Raw genomic sequence first — 17,489 nt, 5'->3', positions numbered from 1 at the left:
AGCCAGAGAGGGGAGGTATTTGAGGAGGGATAGCTGAAAGTATTTTGGACCCAGGGCCCAGAAAGCCTTGTGGACAATGTCAAGGGTTTTGAATTTAATCCTTGCATCCACTGGAGAGATACGATCACACCAATCTTGAATGCCAGTTAGGTGATAAGAGAAGGAGAGGAGGTGGCCGAGGGCAGCCTGAGTAGCCTACTGTCTCTACCCCCAAACAATAAATACTATGGATGGTACTCTTAAATAATTAACATTTCTTAAGCAGATGTAAGTAAAGCAAGCAGAAAACAAATAATATGCCTACCAGTTCTTTTCCATATGGACCGCGTTTCTTTTGATTCCCAGATGTCATATTATCGGCAAGTATGTTGCAGCTGTAAACAAGTAAAACATGTAAACTAAAATATAGGCAGCATTGGGGATGGGTATGTGAAAACTCCTTGCAGGTTGCCACTAGTCTCTTGCTCTGCCTGTGCAGACTATTATCGTCTCAGTATTGCAAGGGCCCTGGCTGACTGTTGGTATTCCACCTTGTGCCCACCCTCCTTGAGCGCTTGGAAACACTTTTCTGTGTATAGGTGCTATAAACAATACAATATCTTCGCACAGCCCTGCACTCTGCCTGCACATACTTCATAAAGAGATTTACAGTCCATGTTTGCAGCTAAAGTTTGTCTTTGCCAGTTAAACTAATAGGCTTGTTTTTTTCTTAGTTTTGCACAATATATTCATACTTGCCAACCCTATTGATTTAGGCAGTAGGCTACTGTTTTTGAAACAGTCCTACCGTCCACAGATTTTCCCTATAGGAATGCATTGGGGATATTGTTATTTTAGGCGGGAGACAGTTACTAATTGTACTGTTTTTAATGAAAAAAATCGTGAGTCTCCCACCTAAATCATGAGGGTTGGCATGTATGGCTACATGACTCTGCCCTGCACTCTTGCTGGGACAGACCTTAGGTGAACTACCAGTGGAGGCAAGTTAATGTTAATGTTAAAGGATATTTATACAGCGCACTATCACCACCGAAGTGGTCCCCTGGCGCTCTGGCGGCTCTGAAAAAGGGAGGGGGGGGAGTTAGTGGGAATAAGCTGGAAAAGTGCAAGAGAGCAGTGATTTGCTGTTGGCAGCCTCAGCCCGGTGGGTCCGTTGGCTGGGCTTGGGGTGTTTTACGGTCCGTAGTTGTCGTGTGCTGTTGTGCAAGTCTATGTATGGTTTGTTTTGTTGTTGCAGTGTAGTGAAGTTTGTGCGGATTGCTGCGTATTAGGGTTGTGTTTGGTTAGAGTTTGAGCAGTGTATGCAGAGAGATGAGATTGTTAGTGGATTGGTTAGTTGGCCTTTCTGTCCTTGCAATTGTGTCTAGGTGTGATGCTTGCTATCATTCACTATTCCTTCTGAGTGTGTGGCGCTTGCTAATTTCAATATTCTGTCTAGATGTGAGGAGGGCTAGTGATCATGATTCCTTGTCATCATTCACAGTTTCATCTAAGTGTGGCGCATGCTAGCATTCATAATCCTGTCTAGGTGCGGCGCTGACTAGAGTCAAGAATTCCATGTAAGTGTGGTACATGCTAACATTCATAAACCCGTCTAGATGTGACGCAAGCTAAAATTGAGTGCATGCCTCTGAGAGTCTAGGCCTGAGTGGCCAATTACGGGTGGAGGGAGGGCCGGGAGGCGGGCAGAGGGAGGGGAAGGGGAAAGGATTGGGCGCAAGGCTGCAGGTGGGGGCCTGGGTGCACATGGGGATACGGCACCAGATTTTAAATGAAAAAAGGCCCTGATGGGACCGAGGGGGCACACCAGCTCACCTGGGAACGCCGCATTCAAAATGCTGTTGTCCCATGGTGGGCCTGCATGCCTCCGAGAGTCTAGGCCCGAGTCGCCAATCACGGGTGGAGGGAGGGCTGGGAGGCGGGCGGTGGGAGGGGAAGAGGAAGGGGAAAGGATCGGTGCATGCTGCAGGCGGGGGCCTGGGTGCACATGGGGAAATGGCACCAGATTTTAATTCAGTGGCAGAGCGTAGCAACATACACAGTATTTGCCTGTCAGACTGAAGAGGGTATCAGTCTCCATGTTGTTCAACCTGCACTGCTGGAATAAATATGTACTGCCCAGGCTGCTGTTATAGCAGTGGCAAACATTGGCTACCAGCTCAGTGTGATTATTTTCGTGTGAAGTTAGGTAATAGAATTTGGTGTTAATTTACCATTCACAATTATACATATGAGCATCTTTCCATGTTGTGCTGTTTGATGGGTTAGCATTTTCGAATGCTCCAGTGGTGCTAATAATATATGTTTTGTAATTTCCTCTGATGTCATTATGCTAAATAATGTTTTTGAAACTTGAAAAATCCTACATCTTTTTGGTCACAGAATGTTGACAAGTATTTATATTTCAACAACAATTTTTTTTTCCAATCACAGTTATAAAAAACGACATGCTATACTTTTGGGCTCCACATTGGTTTCCTTTCAATCTAGTCTTTCCTTTCTGCCTATTCTGTCCCTGCTTTGCTTTTCCTACCCAGTCTTTCCTCTCTTTCTATCATTTCCCAGCATTCCTTCCCCAACCCAGTCTGTCCTCTCTGTCTATCATTTCCCAGCATTCCTTCCCCAACCCAGTCTGCCCTCTCTGTGGATTTGCTTTGGGGGGGGAGGGGGTATGGTCTTGGGGGTATATATATATGGGCACTCGCAATCGGACTCTGTTTGGAGAGATTTCGAGGTCGATCACGCTGATTATAGGTAAGCAGCTTTATTTTGTATTTTTTATCACGTTTAAATCTGCGTGGGATAGCGACAGGCGCATGCAATTCGGGCCGTGCTGCATGCGCCATTCTGTGCCTAATTGTTGTTACATCGATCGGTATTGCGTGCATGTGCAGCGTTGACCGCGTGTGATGACTCGAATACGTTAAAATATGGTGATTCAGCCCGAAAATATATTTTAAAATATGGCGATTCTGTCCGAAAATATATTTTTAAATATGGCGATTCTGCCTGAAAATATATTTTCAAATATGGCGATTCTCGCATCTGGCATTTAGTTTGATTTACATGCAGCCATGCAGCGATCCAAAAAAAATACAAAACGGGCACGCGTTGCCGTGGTAACTGGCTTGCGTGCTGGGCGGTGCTTAATCACTCCAGCTGAATTATATATATATATATGTGGCAGCAGAAGATCGGCCCATGTTCATAGCTCCCCCCCCATTATTGCATTCCATTCCGCGTGATCGCGTTTCAGCACACTGCCCCCAAACGCGCCCCGCTGACCCCCACCCCAGGTCACCCGCCTGATCCCGGCCAACATACCTGAAACAGCCGCGATCCCGACGTCTAGCTATACTTTGCTTTATAGTGCCCACACGCTCAACATTCGCATTTCTGGGAAATGCTCGCCAGCCAATAACAGGCAGGTTCCCAAACCCCCCTCCCCTCCTCCTCCCGGCCGATCCCGCCCAACATGCCATTATTGCATGCATGGCCCCCCCACCCCCTCCGATCCCCCGTGTGCTGCTAGCCCCCCCACCCCCTCCGTTACCCTGTACTGCTATGCCCCCACACCCCCTCCGTTACCCTGTGCTGACAGGCCCCCCCACCCCTCCGATGCGCAGTGTGCTATTACCCTCCACCCCTCCGATCCCCCGTGTGCTGCTAGCCCCCCCACCCCCTCCGATCCCCCGTGTGCTGCTAGCCCCACCACCCCCTCCGTTACCCTGTACTGCTATGCCCCCCCACCCCCTCCGTTACCCTGTACTGCTATGCCCCCCCACCCCCTCCGTTACCCTGTACTGCTATGACCCCCCACCCCCTCCGTTACCCTGTGCTGACAGGCCCCCCCACCCCTCCGATGCGCAGTGTGCTATTCCCCTCCACCCCTCCGATCCCCCGTGTGCTGCTAGCCCCCCCACCCCCTCCGATCCCCCGTGTGCTGCTAGCCCCCCCACCCCCTCCGTTACCCTGTACTGCTATGCCCCCCCACCCCCTCCGTTGTGCTGCTATGCCCCCCCACCCCCTCCGTTACCCTGTGCTGACAGGCCCCCCCACCCCTCTGATGCCCAGTGTAGTGCTATGCCCCCACCCCCTCCGATCCCCCGTGTGCTGCTAGCCCCCCCACCCCCTCCGTTACCCTGTACTGCTATGCCCCCCCACCCCCTCCGTTACCCTAGCTGTACTGCCTGGCCCCCCCCACCCCCTCCGATCCCCCGTGTGCTGCTATGCCCCCCCACCCCCTCCGTTATCCTGTACTGCTATGCCCCCCCACCCCCTCCGTTACCCTGTACTGCTATGCCCCCCCACCCCCTCCGTTACCCTGTGCTGACAGGCCCCCCCACCCCCTCCGTTACCCTAGCTGTACTGCCTGGCCCCCCCACCCCCTCTGATCCCCCGTGTGCTGCTATGCCCCCCCACCCCCTCCGTTACCCTGTACTGCTATGCCCCCCCACCCCCTCCGTTACCCTGTACTGCTATGCCCCCCCACCGCCTCCGTTCCCAAGCCTTGGAGTCTGCAGTCCCTGAACTGGACATTCCATGCAGATGTTTTGGAGTCTAGGCACTGGCTGGCTCGCAGCCTTTTTCCTCCTGTGTTGTGATCTGATGCAGCTTGTTGTGGCCCTGCCGTGCTGTGTTGATAGTGTGTCTCCCTGCTTGTGTGTGTATGCAGGCTGTGCACACACCTACCGAACAAGCAGTTCTTTGCTACTTATGTTGTCCCCACACTACCCTTTGCGGCCCCTCCGTCCTGCTAGTGCTAAGGCTCCTCTTGCCACTACCCGCAATCTGTCATATTCTATGTTTGACTAGCCCACTGTGCTGGCCACTGCGTTGATGTACACTAGCCCATGCTTGACTAGTCCACTGTGCTGCCCACTGCAATGATGTACACTAGACTATGCCTATGCTTGACTAGACCACTGTTTCATTTCCTTCCCACTCTCCCCCTCCCTTCCTTATCTATGTTGTAGCTCTTGCACTATCTGAAATGTCGTCAGGCTGAGTACACCCGTACTGTTCATGGCCTGTAAGAATGTCATTGTATTCTCCCTTGCCTCGAAAGCGATTTGAAACACATTGTTTATAGGCGCGCTATAAAGAAACTATTATATCATGTGAGTAGAGGGAGAAATCTTGAGTGAGATGACAAGAGGGGATGCATGCGAGGGCGCCAGAGAGAGAAGGGGAGAGAATCCAGTGTAGATGAAACGTGGGGAGAGAGTGAGGCTCTGAATAGAGTGCATATATACAAAGTGTGTGGCTGTGATGAGAAACTACAATAGGTGTCCAGGCACCAACAGTAGATAGGAGGTTTTTGGTCCGCAAAATTTAAAGGATAGCTGTGCAAAAATTAATAGTATATTCCAGATTTGGCTTTTTGAGTACATTTTTATTCAGCCTGTATCCAAACATATGGCAGTATTTCTACTATAACATATTTTCATTCCAACAACTTTTAGAGTGTTCTGTGAAACTGTTTTCTTTGGACGTGACAAGTAATATCTCCTAAATTCCAAGGTAACTAAGGTGGGAAGTGACTTTGGTGCGTATGTGATGTATGTAGAAATCCCATTTCCTGACTGTTTTCTCATATGCAATACTAGAGATTGATCTTGCTGGTGCGCACATTGTTTAGTAATTGATCTCTTGGGTCCCCTCTTCTCTCCTCCCTCTCCCCTGTCACACCTGGTGATGAGGTCTCTAGACAAGTCCTGCCCACCCCTGCCACCCACCCGCACTGCCTCTGGGCCGCCCCATACACTGGGGTCTGTATCTGTACCCATACAGTTGCCCCCTCTCCCTTTTTCTTCATGCACTTATCAGACATACCCTGTCTGCTGCCTTAACCCAGCACTTGCCACATGCTGGCTGCACTACCACTGTTTGTTGTCTTTTATTATTTATTTATTTTCTATTTATCTTTTTCTACTGTACTCCGCGCTTCCCACCCCCTGCCCCCTCCATGCACTTTTCCCCTTCCCCCCTCACATGCGCGTGGGCGTTCTCAATGTCACTGGGCCTAGTAAGATTGTTGTTTTTGTTCCACCTCTCCCTTGCCATTACGCTCTCTGACACACTTTGTGTATGAGTGCGATATAAATAAAATAATCAATTTTAATTCTGGGAAACTAATGACCAATCTCAATCACCCCTTTCCTGTGACAATGAACATGTGCTTCTCAATCCCCTGCATCCACTCTACTGGCCCGATAAACCGCTTTGCTCACATAGCATGCGTTACTATTGCCATTTTCCATAAAGTTCACATTGGCGACTAGTTGAAATTAAACATCTGTTTTCAAATTTAGTGAAATAATTTATGCCTTGCATTGGATATTTAACATTTGGGTGTCTTTCAGACCACTGGGAAATTTAATAAGATGGCCCAATCTTGGTGCTCAGATGACTCTTTTTTTGTGGTGCACTTTGAATCTGACGATACCGTTCAGTGCTTGGGAAAAGAAGACGTGGAGTTCATCACTGACGACTTGTGTGGCGTTGAGGCGGGGCGCATTCGTGCCTTTTTTGATACTGTGGAACTGGACCACGACGGAAACGATGTGATTCGTAAAAAGGATTACTCGGGAACAATTGTATTGTCTGGTGGTAAGTTGTGAGTCACTAGTTGATACTATGTTAGCCATCTAAATCTCTCCTAGCTTCTTAAGGTGTATATCAATAACGCAAAGGGGATTTGTTAATCATAGAAGAATGTTTATGAATTGTATAGTGCACCGCCGCCATTATTACATTCCCCGCGTGCTCAATTGGCTCTAAATAGAGAAGTTAGGGGGTTGGTTAGTAAGGGAAGGTAGTTAAGTATAAAGTGTGTGCTTTTCTGTTGATGCTTGTGGAACTAGGACAAACTGTTTTCTATGTTGGTTTGGAAGTGGGCACTGGATTGTCGTTCCAGGGGGGGGTTCAGTGCCAGGGCTGTTCAGTGTTTGCAGGTGTTTGTCGGGCGTGTGTTGAGTGCTGTTTGCAGTACTAGAAGTTGCTATAATTTTATATATATATTTTTTTTTCCAGAACGGTCAACCTGTATGACTTTTATCCGAAAAAATGTGCCCCGAAACATGACGGGTGATGCCCTCTTATGCCACCTCAAAGAAAAGGCTCATGTAAAAAAACTATCTGGAGGAAAGAGAGGAGCTAGTGTCGTTTTGAACACTGTACTGCAAGAAATGAGGGATGAGAGTAATGAAGCGAGTAAAAAAAAAAGATGTGGGAAAGAAGGTACTTCACAGAGTGACAGTAGTGAAGTGTCAAGCGGAAAGAAACAAGCGCTAGCCAAAAAAGATTTGCATCCTTCCAAGCTTGCAGAGGTGTCTATGTTTATGGCACGTCCTCTTCCTCCAGTGTTTCCAGAGGTGCAAATTAGACTGTCGCCAAGGGCAGTCACAGGGAGGGTTGAAAATTCCGAGGTATTTACACCTCCACAATTCAGGGGTTTTCCAAATACATCATTGCTTCAAGGCCTCCGTACGCCACTGCCTCTACCTCTCCCAGATATGTCTGCTTCTAAAGGGCAATGGGCTACACCTAACCAGGGGTGTGAACCATACTTGTACCACACTAGCCAGCCACAACAACGGCTTATCCACTCCACGCCATTTACACAGGGTATACAGCCAGATGAACTCAGTAAGACCATGGCACCACCACTATATAGTCCCCAAGCTTCATGGCCAATAGAGTCACATCTAAGGCCACGCAGACTCGAAATGCACCAGGGCTTAAATGGGGCAGGAATAGCCCATTGTGAACAAGACACTGAACATGAAAACATGAGCAGTGTCTTGAGGGGGAGCATGGAATCATCATTTGGAGATTATGGACCAGGGACAACAGAAACGGTTGATCGGCCCCCGATAGACAAAGATGACAATATGGTGGAAAGCTTAACCGGTATGTGCTTTGAGTAACTACATTGCAATCTTGGTAATTGTCATTAAAATGTGTACTGTATGAACATGTGTAATATTAATATTTGTGCTATTATTTCAGCATACTGGGACACAATGGATTCCCACCAGCAGGTAGCAGTTGAGCACTGCTTGGAACTGGCCCTCCAGTGGATAAAGAGGAGGCGGACGGGAGCCACAGAAACAGTTTTTCCCGATCCTAACCATGGCCCATCAACTGCAACTGCATCAGAGGTAAGTGCCATCAGAGTTAAACAAAAGTTGGTTTGTGCCCCTATGAAATAAATGTTTTCTTATCTATCCAAATGCTATTGGTTGTAGGCTTCTGTGTGTCTCCACCCAAATCTGAAACCCTCCTCCCCAACATTCCTATGAGGCCGTAGGGCTTCTAGACAAATGTCAAAAGGGTGGGAAAGGGCAGCTGAAATACTGCGGCTCATGTATTCACCGGTTATTGTCCATCACTCATTATATGCCCACATGCAACATGTCCATTACTTAAGACCCGTTATGCTGCCAATGTCATATAGTGGGGTCCTCATTTTTTAAATTTTTTTTTAGCTAGTTATAAAAGCAGGCACATAGTTAAATTCCCATAGCTAGTTAAATATTCCCACAGGTAGTTAAATATTCCCATAGGTAGTTAAATTCCCATAGGTATTTCCCATAGGTATACGTGATCGACATTAGTTGGCCTGGGAGCCAAATGTAGCTCCAGGTAGGCATTGCTTGTATGGCTCCTTTACCAATGCACTGTACATGGGGAAACGTGACATTGGTCATTTCTTCACAATATACCAATAATGCAAATAAATGGGAAACAACTACGGAATTACCATACTTTGATCAGATTGACAGCTTTGAGAAATGTAGTAATTTTTCATCTTTTGTGTACACAGAGAAAAATACCCCTTGTGACAGATGGGACATGCAGGTTTGCAGATGTGTTAGTGAACCCAGTGAAGTTGAGGGAGATCGTGGTAACTGCAAGAAAATCACAGACTGGCAACCCAGCACGTTACCTACAGAATAAGCTGCTGGATCTTTTGTTCACAAAAGAAGAACTGATGGCAGCAAAGGGGAGGTCAACACTGGATCGTCATCGACAGGACGCTATACAAGGTACATAAATGGAATTACTAAAGCACATTAAAGGGCATACAGTAAAAATTGTCTATGCTTTATTTCTCACAGCCATGTGTCAACCAAAAAGTACTTTGCTTGCTCTTTGTAAACTTCTTATACATGTTTTTTTGCATTTCAGAATTTATCCATGTGAAATCCAGGGAAATTGGCTTTCCATTACTCTCTGCAGCCGAGTATAGAAAAGCCCTCCAAAACAAAATTGGGAACTATCGGATTAAGAAAAAGGAGCCAAACCTCGTCTTTTCGACACAAGTGTAGTTCCCAATTCCCTTGCTCTTTGCCCTTGGCATGGATACGTGTATGACTCCCTGGACCAGGATCTAGGTCCTCTCTCACTCACTTGGTCCCTGGGCTGGGCCCCACCGGACTCACTTGGTCCCTGGGCTGGGCCCCACCGGACTCGCTTGGTCCCTGGGCTGGGCCCCACCGGACTCACTTGGTCCCTGGGCTGGGCCCCGCCGGACTCGCTTGGTCCCCGGGCTGGGCCCCGCCGGACTCGCTTGGTCCCTGGGCTGGACCCCACCGGACTCGCTTGGTCCCTGGGCTGGACCCCACCGGACTCGCTTGGTCCCTGGGCTGGGCCCCACCGGACTCGCTTGGTCCCTGGGCTGGGCCCCGCCGGACTCGCTTGGTCCCTGGGCTGGGCCCCGCCGGACTCGCTTGGTCCCTGGGCTGGGCCCCGCCGGACTCGCTTGGTCCCTGGGCTGGGCCCCGCCGGACTCGCTTGGTCCCTCGCTTGGTCCCTGGGCTGGGCCCCACCGGACTCACTTGGTCCCTGGGCTGGGCCCCACCGGACTCACTTAGTCCCTGGGCTGGACCCCACTGGACTCGCTTAGTCCCTGGGCTGGACCCCACTGGACTCGCTTGGTCCCTGGGCTGAACCCCACCGGACTCGCTTGGTCCCTGGGCTGGGCCCCACCGGACTCGCTTGGTCCCTGGGCTGGGCCCCACCGGACTCGCTTGGTCCCTGGGCTGGGCCCCGCCGGACTCGCTTGGTCCCTGGGCTGGGTCCGCCGGACTCGCTTGGTCCCTGGGCTGGGCCCCGCCGGACTCGCTTGGTCCCTGGGCTGGGCCCCGCCGGACTCGCTTGGTCCCTCGCTTGGTCCCTGGGCTGGGCCCCACCGGACTCACTTGGTCCCTGGGCTGGGCCCCACCGGACTCACTTAGTCCCTGGGCTGGACCCCACTGGACTCGCTTGGTCCCTGGGCTGGACCCCACCGGACTCACTTGGTCCCTGGACTGGTTCTGGGTCCCCTCTCACCCACCCTTGCTCTACCCCACTGGACTCACTTTCTTCCTGGGCTGGGCCCCACTGGACTCGCTTGCTTCCTGGGCTGGGCCTGGATATTCATGTGACTCCCTGGACTGGTTCTGGGTCCCCACTCACCCTTGCTCGACCCCCCCCCCGGACTCGCTTGCTCACTGGGCTGGGCCTGGATACTGGTGTGACTCCCTGGACTGGTTCTGGGTCACCTCTCACCCTTGCTCGACCCCACCGGACTCGCTTGCTCACTGGGCTGGGCCTGGATACTAGTGTGACTCCCTGGACTGGTTCTGGGTCACCTCTCACCCTTGCTCGACCCCACCGAACTCGTTTGCTCACTGGGCTGGGCCTGGATACTGGTGACTCCCTGGATTGGTTCTGGGTCCCCTCTCACCCACCCTTGCTCTACCCCACTGGACTCACTTTCTTCCTGGGCTGGGCCCCACTGGACTCGCTTGCTTCCTGGACTGGGCCTGGATATTCATGTGACTCCCTGGACTGGTTCTGGGTCCCCACTCACCCTTGCTCGACCCCCCCCCCGGACTCGCTTGCTCACTGGGCTGGGCCTGGATACTGGTGTGACTCCCTGGACTGGTTCTGGGTCACCTCTCACCCTTGCTCGACCCCACCGGACTCGCTTGCTCACTGGGCTGGGCCTGGATACTAGTGTGACTCCCTGGACTGGTTCTGGGTCACCTCTCACCCTTGCTCGACCCCACCGAACTCGTTTGCTCACTGGGCTGGGCCTGGATACTGGTGACTCCCTGGATTGGTTCTGTGTCCCCTCTCAACCTTGATCCCTGGGCTGGACCCCACCGGACTTGCTTGCTCCCTGGGTTGGGCCTGGATACTGGTGTGACTCCCTGGACTGGTTCTGGGTCCTCTCACCCATTTTTTAATTGTAAAGCCCCCATGTTTGGGATTGCTACAGTCGTGTTTGTGTGTTATGCACACAGTGTCCGATTGAATCTCTGCCTCTTTTTAATAAATATAGTGGGGGAAAATATGTGTCGCTTCTTTTTAAAAAAGTTAATATGCCATTACATGGTTTTGATTTTCATGGCCATTTTACCTAAATGACTGACCTAATAAGTCATCACTATAGTTCTAAAAACAATTCAAAATGCAACTCTTAAAATGGGCAGCAGTTAAGCCACAGTGAGGCTTTTAAAGCCCAATTCAACAAGGTGCACCAAATGTGTTTTTTAAGCGTTTCTTTTCAGGATTATAGTAAACATTATTTTTTTAAACTCCTAAATTTATTTCCAGCTCATAAACCAAAACAATGCCTATATTGTTAAAGGATATTTTTGGGATTGCTTTGTTTTTTTGATTTCTAAAGTATTATTTGGTGACTACTTTAATTGCTTTTGGATCTCAAAAGGTTTATTTGGGGAATGCATTGCATTGCTTTTGGATCTCTACGAGGGTGCATTAAGCCAAAAGGAAGCCAGATGTATCCATTGCTTTTGTATTTATTTAGGGATGGCACTTTAGGATTTTTATAGGATTGTTTGGGGATTGCATTGTTTTGGGATTTTTGCTGGATTGTTTGAGGATTGGATTGCTTTTGGATTTTTATAGGATTGTTTGGGAGTGGATTGATTTTGGATTTTTATAGGATTGTTTGGGGAGTGGATTTTTAGTGGATTGAATTGCTTGTGGATTGGATTGTTTTGGGATTTTAAGTGGATTGTTTGGGGATTGGATTGTTTTGGGATTTTTAGTGGATTGTTTGGGGATTGGATTGTTTTTGGATTTTTAGTGGATTGGTTGGGGATTGGATTGTTTTTGGATTTTTAGTGGATTGGTTGGGGATTGGATTGCTTGGATTGTTTTGGGATTGCATTCCACTGAGGATTGCTAATTAACATATTTCAGGGTGCATGAAGCCAAAAAGAAGCCAAAAGCAATCCTCTCAGTACAATGGGAGTTTCTGGAGTTAAAGAGGATTTAAATGTTTGGGAAAATCCAGTAGCAATCCACTTTCAATCCAGATCTTTTTGGTAGGGGCGTCCCCTTGTCCATCCGGTACAAGGGGGTGCTATAACCCTACCAAAAAAATCTGGATTGAAAGTGGATTGCTACTGGATTTTCCCAAACATTTAAATCCTCTTTAAATCCTCTTTAACTCCAGAAACTCCCATTGTACTCAGAGGATTGCTTTTGGCTTCTTTTTGGCTTCATGCACCCTTAAATATGTTAATTAGCAATCCTCAGTGGAATGCAATCCCAAAACAATCCAAGCAATCCAATCCCCAAACAATCCACTAAAAATCCCAAAACAATCCAATCCCCAAACAATCCACTAAAAATCCGAAAACAATCCAATCCCCAAACAATCCACTAAAAATCCAAAAACAATCCAATCCCCAAACAATCCACTAAAAATCCAAAAACAATCCAATCCACAAGCAATCCAATCCACTAAAAATCCACTCCCCAAACAATCCTATAAAAATCCAAAAGCAATCCAATCCCCAAACAATCCACTACAAATCCTAAATCAATCCAATCCCCAAACAATCCTATAAAAATCCAAAAGCAATCCAATCCTCAAACAATCCACTACAAATCACAAAACAATGCAATCCCCAAACAATCCTATAAAAATTCAAAAGCAATCCCTAAATAAATACAAAAGCAACGGATTACATCCGGTTTCCTTTTGGCTTAATGCACCCTCGTAGAGATCCAAAAGCAATGCAATGCAATCCCCAAATAAACCTTTTGAAATCCAAAAGCAATTAATGTAGTCACCAAATAATCAAAAAAACAAAGCAACCCCAAAAATATCCTTTAACAATATAGGCATTGTTTCGGTTTATGAGCTGGAAATAAATTTAGGAGTTTTACAAAAATAATGTTTACTATAATCCTGAAAAGAAACGCTTAAAAAACACATTCGGTGCACCTTGTTGAATTGGGCTTTAAAAGCCTCACTGTGGCTTAACTGCTGCCCATTTTAGAGAGTTGCATTTTGAATTGTTTAGAACTATAGTGATGACTTATTAGGTCAGTCATTTAGGTAAAATGGCCACGAAAGTCAGGACCATGTAATGGCATATTAACTATATTTAAAAAAAAGCAACATTTTTTTTCACTACTATATTTATTAAAAAGAGGCAGAGATTCAATCGGACACTGTGTACATAGCACAAAAACACGACTGTAGCAATCCAAAACATGGGTGCTTTACAATTAAAAAATGGGTGAGAGGACCCAGAACCAGTCCAGAAAATCACACGAGTCCGGTGGGGGCCCAGCCCAGGGACCAAGCGAGTCCGGTGGGGGCCCAGCCCAGGGACCAAGCGAGTCCGGTGGGGGCCCAGCCCAGGGACCAAGCGAGTCCGGTGGGGGCCCAGCCCAGGGACCAAGCGAGTCCGGTGGGGGCCCAGCCCAGGGACCAAGCGAGTCCGGTGGGGGCCCAGCCCACGGACCAAGCGAGTCCGGTGGGGGCCCAGCCCAGGGACCAAGCGAGTCCAGTGGGGGCCCAGCCCAGGGACCAAGCGAGTCCGGTGGGGGCCCAGCCCAGGGACCAAGCGAGTCCGGTGGGGGCCCAGCCCAGGGTCCAAGCGAGTCCGGTGGGGCCCAGCCCAGGGAGCAAGCGAGTCCAGTGGGGCCCAGCCCAGGGAGCAAGCGAGTCCGGTGGGGCCCAGCCCAGGGAGCAAGTGAGTCCGGTGGGGCCCAGCCCAGGGAGCAGCAAGTGAGTCCGGTGGGGCCCAGCCCAGGGAGCAAGTGAGTCCGGTGGGGCCCAGCCCAGGGAGCAAGTGAGTCCGGTGGGGCCCAGGGAGCATCAAGTGAGTCCGGTGGGGCCCAGCCTAGGGAGCAAGTGAGTCCGGTGGGGCCCAGGGAGCAAGTGAGTCCAGTGGGGCCCAGCCCAGGGAGGGAGCAAGTGAGTGAGAGGGGACCTAGATCCTGGTCCAGGGAGTCATACAAGTATCCATGCTAAGGGCAAAGAGCAAGGGAATTGGGAACTACACTTGTGTCGAAAAGACGAGGTTTGGCGCCTTCTTCTTAATCCGGTAGTTCCCAATTTTGTTTTGGAGGGCTTTTCTGTACTCGGCTGCAGAGAGTAATGGAAAGCCAATTTCCCTGGATTTAACATGGATAAATTCTGAAATGCAAAAAAACATGTGTAAGAAGTTTGAAAAGAGCAAGCAAAGTACTTTTTGGTTGACACATGGCTGTGAGAAATAAAGCATAGACGATTTTTACTGTATTCCCTCTAATGTGCTTTAGTAATTCCATTTATGTACCTTGTATAGCGTCCTGTCGATGACGATCCAGTGTTAACCTCCCCTTTGCTGCCATCAGTTCTTCTTTTGTGAACAAAAGATCCAGCAGCTTATTCTGTAGGTAACGTGCTGGGTTGCCGGTCTGTGATTTTCTGGCAGTTACCACAATCTCCCTCAACTTCACTGGGTTCACCAACACATCTGCAAACCTGCATGTCCCATCTGTCACAAGGGGTATTTTTCTCTGTGTACACAAAAAATGAAAAATTACTACATTTCTCAAAGCTGTCAATCAGATCAAAGAATGGCAATTCCGTAGTTGTTTCCCATTTATTTGCATAATTGGTATATTGTGAAGAAATGACCAATGTCACGTTTCCCCCATGTACAGTGCATTGGTAAAGGAGCCATACAAGCAATGCCTACCTGGAGCTACATTTGGCTCCCAGGCCAACTAATGTCGATCACGTACACCTATGGGAATTTAACTACCTATGGGAATTTAACTATGTGCTTGCTTTTGGGAATTTAACTATGTGCTTGCTTTTATAACTATCTAAAAAAATTAAAAATTAAATAAAAATTAGGACACCACTATATGACATTGGCAGCATAACGGTCTTAAGTAATGGACATGTTACATGTGGGCATATAATGAGTGATGGACAATAACCGGTGAATACATGAGCCACAGTATTTCAGCTACCTTTTCCCACCCTTTTGACATTTGTCTAGAAGCCCTATGGCTTCATAGGAATGTTGGGGAGGAGGGTTTCAGATTTGGGTGGAGACACACAGAAGCCTACAACCAATAGCATTTGGATAGAGAAAGAAACATTTATTTATTTCATAGGGGCACAAACCAACTTTTATTTAACTCTAATGGCACTTACCTCTGATGCAGTTGCAGTTGATGGGCCAAGGTTGGGATTTGGATCGGGAAAAACTGTTTCTGTGGCTCCCGTCCGCCGCCTCTTTATCCACTGGAGGGCCAGTTCCAATTTAGGAGTTTAAAAAAATAATGTTTACTATAATCCTGAAAAGAAACGCTTAAAAAACACATTTGGTGCACCTTGTTGAATTGGGCTTTAAAAGCCTCACTGTGGCTTAACTGCTGCCCATTTTAGAGAGTTGCATTTTGAATTGTTTTTAGAACTATAGTGATGACTTATTAGGTCAGTCATTTAGGTAAAATGGCCATGAAAATCAAAACCATGTAATGGCATATTAACTTTTTAAAAAAGAAGCGACACATATTTTCCCCCACTATATTTATTAAAAAGAGGCAGAGATTCAATCGGACACTGTGTGCATAACACACAAACACGACTGTAGCAATCCCAAACATGGGGGCTTTACAATTAAAAAATGGGTGAGAGGACCCAGAACCAGTCCAGGGAGTCACACCAGTATCCAGGCCCAACCCAGGGAGCAAGCAAGTCCGGTGGGGTCCAGCCCAGGGATCAAGGTTGAGAGGGGACACAGAACCAATCCAGGGAGTCACCAGTATCCAGGCCCAGCCCAGTGAGCAAACGTGTTCGGTGGGGTCGAGCAAGGGTGAGAGGTGACCCAGAACCAGTCCAGGGAGTCACACTAGTATCCAGGCCCAGCCCAGTGAGCAAGCGAGTCCGGTGGGGTCGAGCAAGGGTGAGAGGTGACCCAGAACCAGTCCAGGGAGTCACACCAGTATCCAGGCCCAGCCCAGTGAGCAAGCGAGTCCGGGGGGGGGGGTCGAGCAAGGGTGAGTGGGGACCCAGAACCAGTCCAGGGAGTCACATGAATATCCAGGCCCAGTCCAGGAAGCAAGCGAGTCCAGTGGGGCCCAGCCCAGGAAGAAAGTGAGTCCAGTGGGGTAGAGCAAGGGTGGGTGAGAGGGGACCCAGAACCAATCCAGGGAGTCACCAGTATCCAGGCCCAGCCCAGTGAGCAAACGAGTTCGGTGGGGTCGAGCAAGGGTGAGAGGTGACCCAGAACCAGTCCAGGGAGTCACACTAGTATCCAGGCCCAGCCCAGTGAGCAAGCGAGTCCGGTGGGGTCGAGCAAGGGTGAGAGGTGACCCAGAACCAGTCCAGGGAGTCACACCAGTATCCAGGCCCAGCCCAGTGAGCAAGCGAGTCCGGGGGGGGGTCGAGCAAGGGTGAGTGGGGACCCAGAACCAGTCCAGGGAGTCACATGAATATCCAGGCCCAGCCCAGGAAGCAAGCGAGTCCAGTGGGGCCCAGCCCAGGAAGAAAGTGAGTCCAGTGGGGTAGAGCAAGGGTGGGTGAGAGGGGACCCAGAACCAGTCCAGGGACCAAGTGAGCCCGGTGGGGTCCAGCCCAGGGACCAAGCGAGTCCAGTGGGGTCCAGCCCAGGGACTAAGTGAGTCCGGTGGGGCCCAGCCCAGGGACCAAGTGAGTCCGGTGGGGCCCAGCCCAGGGACCAAGCGAGGGACCAAGCGAGTCCGGCGGGGCCCAGCCCAGGGACCAAGCGAGTCCGGCGGGGCCCAGCCCAGGGACCAAGCGAGTCCGGCGGGGCCCAGCCCAGGGACCAAGCGAGTCCGGCGGGGCCCAGCCCAGGGACCAAGCGAGTCCGGTGGGGCCCAGCCCAGGGACCAAGCGAGTCCGGTGGGGCCCAGCCCAGGGACCAAGCGAGTCCGGTGGGGTTCAGCCCAGGGACCAAGCGAGTCCAGTGGGGTCCAGCCCAGGGACTAAGCGAGTCCAGTGGGGTCCAGCCCAGGGACTAAGTGAGTCCGGTGGGGCCCAGCCCAGGGACCAAGTGAGTCCGGTGGGGCCCAGCCCAGGGACCAAGCGAGGGACCAAGCGAGTCCGGCGGGGCCCAGCCCAGGGACCAAGCGAGTCCGGCGGGGCCCAGCCCAGGGACCAAGCGAGTCCGGCGGGGCCCAGCCCAGGGACCAAGCGAGTCCGGCGG

At 50.0% G+C, this 17,489-nt stretch overlaps 1 long non-coding RNA gene across 1 annotated transcript; it reads right to left on the bottom strand.

Annotated features, from left to right (window-relative positions):
- Positions 1-14,255: 14,255 nt before the first annotated feature.
- Positions 14,256-15,500, bottom strand: LOC138509161 (uncharacterized). Its single transcript, XR_011280300.1, has 3 exons — positions 15,473-15,500; positions 14,601-14,823; positions 14,256-14,458 (listed from the first exon to the last, which is right to left on the bottom strand). It is a non-coding gene; the product is annotated as an uncharacterized lncRNA (long non-coding RNA).
- Between the last annotated feature and the right edge of the window lie 1,989 nt (positions 15,501-17,489).

Source organism: Ambystoma mexicanum, chromosome 1p (genome assembly GCF_040938575.1).
Source record: "Ambystoma mexicanum isolate Mex_15411 chromosome 1p, UKY_AmexF1_1, whole genome shotgun sequence".
In the NCBI taxonomy this organism is placed as follows: domain Eukaryota; kingdom Metazoa; phylum Chordata; class Amphibia; order Caudata; family Ambystomatidae; genus Ambystoma; species Ambystoma mexicanum.
The sequence above is the reverse complement of the archived record's forward strand: the minus strand, read 5'-3'. Positions and strand labels throughout refer to the sequence as shown.